This window comes from Nicotiana sylvestris, chromosome 3 (genome assembly GCF_000393655.2).
Source record: "Nicotiana sylvestris chromosome 3, ASM39365v2, whole genome shotgun sequence".
In the NCBI taxonomy this organism is placed as follows: Eukaryota; Viridiplantae; Streptophyta; class Magnoliopsida; order Solanales; family Solanaceae; genus Nicotiana; species Nicotiana sylvestris.
The window spans coordinates 213,211,436-213,220,228 of NC_091059.1; positions in this window are offsets into that span (position 1 = coordinate 213,211,436).

Consider the following 8,793-nt stretch of genomic DNA (forward strand, 5'->3'; position numbering starts at 1 on the left):
GATAAGATTAGGAATGAAGATATTTGGGAGAAGGTAGGCGTGACCCCTATGGATGACAAGTTACGGGAAGCAAGGCTTAGATGGTTCGGGCACGTTCAGAGGAGAAGCCCTAATGCCCTGGTGAGGAGGTGTAAGCGACTGGCTTTGGTGGGTACGAGGAGATGCATAGGGCGGTCTAAAAAGTATTAGGGAGAGGTGATCAGGTAGGACATGGCGCAACTTCAGATTTTCGAGGACATGACCCTAGAAAGGAAGTTGTGGAGGTCGAGCATTAAAGTTGTAGGTTAAGAGGTAGCTGTGCATATTTCTACGGTGCTCCAGAGTGAGGCCAGTCTGTTAGGATTTAGTTTTAGACTGCTAGTGGTTAGTTTTAAGTTCTCTCTACTCTTTCATTCCTCTTAGTGAAGGGTTTTATCTTCGGGTTATTATTGTCATTTTCATCTATTTTCTGGTTCTTAGGATGTTGTTATTTTTTCTATAGTTTTTATTAATGGTACTGATATATTTCTTCTTTTCGTCTTCTTGAGCCAAGAGTCTTTCGGAAATAGCCTCTCTATCCCTTGGGGTAGGGGTAAGGTCTGCGTACACACTATCCTCCCCAGACCCCAGTAGTAGAATTTTACTGGGTCGTTGTTATTGTTGTTATTGTCTCTTTTGAATTTGTTTGCGGGAATGATTCCCCAGCTCTTAATATGTCACATTTCTTGTTTTTCTCGTGCCTCTTTGACATGGCAACTTAACATCCATTGCAAGATATATTTCTCTTATTCATCAGTGTAAACATTAAGTACGAGTAAGTTTTAACTTGTTTATCTCTCCATGTCATGTCGGTTTGATACATTGCAAAGGCATAAACATGGTGTCGAAATAGGTATCACATGACTTGAGGGGCCTCTTTGTAAATAATAGAAGATTAGTGGTTAGTAGAGTTAGTTATTTTGTTATAAGGATAGTTAGGAGATATTATTATCAGTTAGTATAACGATCCAACCGGTCATTTTAAGAATTTAAGCTATGTTCGGCAGTGTAAGGTCTTGAATAGCTTCATATTTTGTGTATCGACTTGCGTGCATAGTTGAATTCAGTTACCAGATGATTCGGAGTCGAATTGGAAGAATGAATTTAGTTTTGGAAGCTTAAGCGGTGAAAATTTAATCGGAATTTGACTTTTATGTAAACGGCTCTGGAATAGGTTTTGGATGATTTCAATAGTTTCGTATGGTGATTTGAGACTTAGGCATGCGTGCGTCCGGATTCAGATTTGGATTTGGAGTTCTGTAGGGTAATTTGAGGCATTTCGGCAAAAGTTGGAAAAATTGAAGTTTGAAAATGTAGAAGTGTGACCCATAGTTGACTTTTGTGATATCGGGGTTTGAGTGCGATTTCAAGAGTTGAAACAGCTCCGTTTTGTCATTTGGGACTTGTCTGCAAAATTTGGCGTCATTCCGGATTGGTTTGATAGGTTTCGGAGCGAGCTTTCGAAGTTGGAAGATTTGGAAGTTCATAGTTCGATTCATGGCGCGATTTGCATTTTCGGCATTGTATTATGTGATTTAAGACCTCGAGCGAGCCCGTGTTAGGTTACAAAACTTGTTTGTGTGTTTAGAGGGGATCCCGGGGGCCTCAGGTGTGTTTCAGGTAGGCTAGAGGTCATTTTTCCTTATTTTTGAACTGTTGTTTCTATCTTCTGGTATCCTTCTTCGCAATCGCGAAGTTACCTCGTGTTCGTGAAGGTCTGCCTTTCCCCTTCTTCGCGTTCGCAGCCCCTCCTTCGCATTCGCGTAGTAGAAATTAGGAGCTGGGGGCTGGTGGCTATTTCTTCTTCGCATTCGCATCATTCTTCCCGTGTTCGCGAAGCTTCTGTTTCTTACTCTTCGCGTTCGCGTCCTTCCACTCGCGTTCATGAAGGGTCTTTCTTGGTAGCCTCAACTTTCTTCTCCGCGAACGCGACCTTTTCTTCGCTTTCGCGATGCATAAGGACCTGGACATAATATAAGATCTTCAAATCGAGGGTTATACTATTTTTATCATATCTTGACTTGTAGAGATCGGTTTTGGGCGATTCTTTGTGGGTTTTTCAAGCAAATCAATTGGGTAAGTGTTCTTCACCTAGAATTAATATATCCCATAATTTTATCTTTATTTTTATCTTTTAATTTGTGTTTTGAGTTGAGGAAAATGGTGGTTTTTGAAGAAAATTTTCAAAATTAAAGATCATGATTTGAGGGACGAAAATGTATCGGAATTTGATAATTTTTATATGGTTGAACTCGTATAGGAATGGGTGTTCGGGTTTTGTGAAATTTGTCGGGTTCCAAGGTGCGGACCCGAGGGTCAACTTTTGGACCGATTTTTAGATTTTGATAAAGACTGAGTCTTTATGATCTGGAATAGTTTCTTATGAGTTTTATTTGTGCTTTGAAGTTATTTTGGTTAGATTTGAGCCGTCCGGAGGTCTTTTCACCCGAGAAGTTCATTTTATAGTATCGGTCTGTCTTATTTGAGGTAAGTATCTTGCCTAACCTTATGGGGGGGAGGGGATTTCCCCTTAGGATTTGAGTCTTCTATGTTGATTGTAGTTCATATACGCGAGGTGACGAGCGCGTGCTCGAACTTATTTGTAGAAAATTAGCCTTTCAGGGTTCTTAGGTGTCACGCCCCAAAAACCGAGGGGCACGATCGGCGCTCGACCGGGTAGCCCCCAGCCAATCGAACCTGGGTGCCTTTCTTATTCCACGTGATACCCTGCGTTTCCATTACCCATTAACCAAGTGAAATAGCCATTTATAAATTTAAACACATTCTTACGAGATTTACATGACATACATAGTTACTTAGCATGGTTTACAAGTTATACTGCCCAAAATACATAAGTACATAACCCACATTTCCTGTCTACGGAACCTCTAGAGATACAGAAGAGTGTTACAATACTTGCCGGTAACAAGGCTCCGGCTATACCTTACGCAAATACCAAAATAAAATTTTCAGGAGGATAAGCGGCATGAGCCACGCAGGGCCCCGAGAGGAAAGAGGCTCACCAATTCAATTGACGGGAGGTGAAGGAGTGCTACTGTCGGTGGGCTGTAGTACTTGTTATGGAACCACCTACAATCATAACACGAATGTAGCGCCCCTAGCAAAAGGAACGTCAGTACATTTGAATTGTACTGGTATGTATGAACAAACTTTACCCCAAGTAAAATCAATAAATACATAGATAACAAACAGTAATAGAATCAACAATCAAATGCACATGAAAGGAACAACCAAAGCCAAACAAGTTTCACAATCTCTCCTTTTCCCTTTTCAACATTATTTCATCACATCAACGATTTCACAACTTTCACATATTTTCATTTCAATAGTGATTTCTATCACTTTTCCACCCTTATTACCTCGGCCACCCTTATCACCACAACCCACACCTTATTACTTCGTATTGCAGCGCGCAACCCGATCCCACCGGACAATCATATTTCACACAACAACAACAATTCACAAAGAGTGTTCATAAATATCAATACCAATTCCAACATATACAATAACCCGTACACAATTCAAGCCACAACAATAATTGCCCACACCATGTCACGTATGATGTTGCCACTGTTGTTTTAATTGTATCAATTACGATTTCTTTCCATCGTTTGTTCCACAGCTCTTACCACGTAACACATTCATACCCACACGCACTTGTGTTATTGCCATTTTACTCACACCATTATAACGGAAAACTTAACCAACAACGTTCAAGGCACATTAATCACAAGAATTTCACAAATAGTCCACATAAGTAACACATACCAATTACTCGTACACCAACAAGGTGACTTTACAAAGATTAAAGTTAGCCATACATACCTGGAGTCGAATTCCCTTTTTAACTTCTACTTTCAATTCACCAACAACCTAGTACCGTCAATCTAGTTCAAAAGTTAACACATATAACTTAGAATTGAAGTTCACAAACTCAACCCGAACTTACTTAGGTTATCAAACCCTCTTTTGCAAATCTTTACTTCTACCCAATTCCTCTTACTAGATTCTAGGTTTTCAAGAATTAAAGGACATGCATGTGTATTTCAACTTCCATTTTCAAGAATTAACTCATGAGAATCCCCCTTTTTATTTAAATCTGAAAACAAATGAAGAAGGGTTGGGGATTTTACTTGCAAGAACGGAGATGAAGACAATTACTTGAAATTTCCCAGCCTGGATGACTTTGAAAAATCAAATTGATGGAGATAAGACTTTCTCTCTCAAGAATTCTCTCTTCCCTCTCTCTAGTTTTGTTCAGAAAATAGGTTAAAATGAGGGGTTCGGGTGTTTTATTGAAGAAGGGGTCGGGTTTAAAATTTAAAAAAATAGGAGCCCGAGTTAGGTATGCGATCGTAGGATGAAAATGCGGTTCGTAGAATGGACCACAAAAGTGCTCCCAAAATATGAACACACTGCCTGGGTATGCGGAAGAAATGCGGTCCGCATACTCGTTCTGTTGTTGCATAATGCACCGCAGAACTACCCCTCACAAAAATCCCAAGGGAAATATGCGATGACTATGCGGTCCGCATATCGGTTATGTGATCGCATATCGGATCGCATATTTAACCTCCAATTCGACCAACACACTGACTTACTTTGCGGCGATTATGCGGTCCGCATACCTGATATGCAACCGCATTCTCGACCGCAGAATCACATTTTCTGGAAAATAGTATTTCTTGACTTTTTATAGCATAGATCAGTACAAAAGGTCCGAGCTACCATGTTTTGAGTACAAGTTTTCACGGGGCCTTACATCTTCCCCCACTTAAAATCATTCGTCCTCGAATGAGGATTTCAGAAATCGGTTGGTTTTGAAAACATGATATGCAAATTCCCAATTTTTGAATTTTTTTTTGCCAGAGTTCCCTTTGTAATTAGACTTATCTACCTGTCAGAGAGCCCCCAAAACATTATTTCCAAGCACCATTACGCTATCCCTACAACTGGTATACAATTCATTACCTCAACACCTGCACATAATTTGGCCACTTCAATGAGTTCCATACAGTTCAACCACTCCAATACACTATACGTATTCCAATTAATCATTACCAATCTACACTGCCTTTAATCATTCACTTATCACATGAGTTCTTACAAAACTTTCATTTACCAAAAAGGGGCTTGCGCATGACTCAATTAATCACAACACATACAATTCTTGCACAACTTGAGGAGTTACAATAGTAAAGCATTTAGGAAAAAATATGGGGTGTCTTTGCACCAGATTGAACACAACATCAATTTACTTAGAGACAAGAGTTCGCACGATCACTACTAGACTTGTTCAAATAGATGGGGATATTTTTCTTTCATTTCACTTTCCGCTTCCCACGTGACTTCCTCGACTTGTTGACTTTGCCATAGCACTTTAACTGAAGCAACTTCCTTGTTTCTCAATTTGCGGACTTGCCTATCAAGAATAGCGACCGGAATTTCTTCATATGATAACTCTTCATTGACCTCGATAGCCTCGATTGGCACGATGGTGGATGGGTCTCCAACCACTTTTTTTAACATAGACACATGGAACACCGGGTGCACTAATGACATTTCAAGGGGCAATTCCAGTCTATAGGCCACCTGTCCTATCTTTTGAGTGACCCGATACGGCCCGACATATCTAGGACTCAACTTCCCTTTCTTCCCAAATCGCATGACTCCCTTCATAGGAGATACCCTCAAGAACACCTAATCATCTACTTGGAATTCCAATTTTCTTTGACGAATGTCCGCATAAGATTTCTGGCGACTCTGAGCAGCTTTCAGCCTTTCCTGAATGATTTTAACTTTTTCCATAGCATGGTGCATGAGATCTGGCCCTAACAATTCTGCTTCACCCACTTCGAACCATCCAATCGGAGACCTACATCTCCTCCCGTACAATGCCTCAAATGGGACCATCTGAATGCTAACATGAAAGCTGTTATTGTAAGCAAATTCTATAAGTGGCAAGTGATCATCCCAATTACCTTTGAAATATAAGACACAAGCCCGTAACATATCTTCAAGCGTCTGAATAGTCCGCTCCGCTTGACCATCAGTCTACGGATGGAAAGCCGTGCTGAGATTCACCTGAGTACCCAAACCTTGCTGAAATTTCTTCCAAAAATAAGCTGTGAACTGGGCCCCTCGATCTGAGACAATAGAGAGTGGAGTGCCATGAAGTCTTACTATTTCCTTGATATACAATTGAGCATATTTTTAGCAGTATCCGTGGACTTGACTAGCAAGAAGTGAGCTGATTTGGTGATTCGATCCACTATTACCCAAATTGAGTCGAACTTGCGCTGAGTGCGAGGTAACCCTACCACGAAATCCATGTTGATCATCTCCCATTTCCATATTGGTATTTCCATAAGCTGAGTTAACCCACCGGCCCGCTGGTGCTCAGCTTTTACTTACTGACAATTCGGACATTTAGATACAAAGTTCGCCACACCCCTCTTCATACCATTCTACCAATAAATTTCCTTGAGATCACGGTACATTTTTGTAGAACCTGGGTGCACAGAATACCTGGAATTATGAGCCTTCGCCATTACCCTCCCCGAAGATTATCCACATCTGGAACACATAGCCTACCTTGACATCGTAATACACCATCCTCACCACCGAGTGAAAATGTCGAAGTCTTGTTATTCAAAACTGCCTCTTTTATCTATGCTAATGCTGGATCAATGAGCTGCTTTTCCTTGACTTTCGCTACCAGTGACGATTCTGCTCCATTACACACCATAACCTTCCCCTCGTCTGAGGTCGAAATACAAACCCCCAGACTGGCCAATTGATAAACCTCCCGATCCAAAGGCCTCTGATCCGCTCCCAAATGAGCCAAACTACCCATGGACTTCCGACTGAAAGCGTCGGCCACCACATTCGCCTTCCCTGGATGGTATAAAATATCCATATCATAATCCTTGATCAATTCTAACCACCGCCGCTGCCTTAAATTCAACTCCTTCTGCTTGAACAAATATAGGAGACTCTTGTGTTCCGAGAATACATCCACATGGACCCCATAAAGATAATGCCGCCATATTTTCAAGGCAAATACAACTGCCGCAAGCTCCAAATCATGCTTCAGATAATTCTTCTCGTGATTCTTGAGTTTCCTTGAAGCATACGCTATAACCTTCCCATGTTGCATCAATACACACCCCAAACCGACCCTGGAGGCATTGCAATAAACCACAAATCCTTCCGTGCCTTTCGGCAAGGTCAATATCGGCGCCGAGGTCAATCTCGACTTCAATTCCTGAAAACTTTTCTCACAAGCGTCGGACCATTGGAACTTAACTGCTTTCTGCGTCAACTTAGTCAAAGGGGAGGCGAGGGTAGAGAATCCCTCCATAAACCTCCGATAATACCCCGCTAAACCCAAGAAGCTACAGATATCCGTCGGGGTCGTAGTTCTAGGCCAATCTTTTACTACTGCAATCTTCTGGGGATCCACCTGAATCCCTTCACTGGAAACAACATGGCCCAGAAAGGTAATGGACTCCAACCAAAATTCATATTTTGAAAATTTAGCATACAACTGGTGCTGATAAAGGGTCTGCAGAACTGCCCTGAGATGATCGGCATGATCCTCCCGATTCCGCGAATAGACAAGGATGTCATCAATGAAAACAATCATAAAAGAGTCTAGAAATGGCTTGAAGACCCGATTCATAAGATCTATGAAAGCTACCGGGGCGTTGGTTAGCCCAAAAGACATGACCAAGAATTCAAAGTGAATATAGCGAGTTCTGAAAGCGGTCTTAGGAATATCCTATTCTCTGATCTTCAATTGGTGATACCCGGACCGTAGATCAATTTTGGAAAAGAACCTCGCACCTTGCAATTGGTCGAACAAATCATCTATCCGAGGCAAAGGATATTTATTCTTGATGGTGACCTTGTTAAGCTGCCGATAATCAATACACATCCGGAGCAACCCATCCTTCTTTCTGACAAAAAGGACCGGGGCACCCCACGGTGACACACTTGTCCGTATGAACCCCTTTTCTAATAAATCCTTCAGCTGTTCCTTTAACTCCCTCAACTTCGCTGGCGCTATTCTATATGGTGGAATAGATATCGGCCGCGTATCTGGCAATACATCAATCCCAAAATCAATCTCCCTATCTGGCGGGATCCCTGGAAGCTCGTCCGGAAACACTTCAAGAAACTCATTCACGACTGGCACAGACTCGGATACAGACACTTCTGAAGTGGTGTCCGCCACCCGGACCAAATGGTAGATACACCCCTTCCTAATCATCTTCGAAGCCTTAAGGTAGGAAATAAACCTACCTTTCGGCACCACACCATTTCCCTTCCACTCAATAACCGGCTCATTAGGGAACTCAAGCCTCATGACTCTCGTTCGGCAGTCAAGTTTAGCAAAGCACGAATAAAGCCAGTCCATTCCCATAATCACATCAAAATCCACCATTTCAAGCTCAATAAGATCGGTCGTGGTAGCACGACCACATACCATGACAACACAATTCCTATAAACTCGCATGGCTGTAATAGAATCACCAATCGAAATCGATACAAAGAATGGCTCATGAAGTTGTTCGGGTTCTACCCCAAAACTTGAAGCAATGAATGGGGTGACATAAGACAAAGAGGACCCCGGATCAATAAGAGCATAACAATCAATGGTCTGAACAGACAAGATACATGTAGCAACATCTGGGGATACCTCTGCACTCTGGCGACCACTCAAGGTGTAAAACCAGTTGTGTACACCTC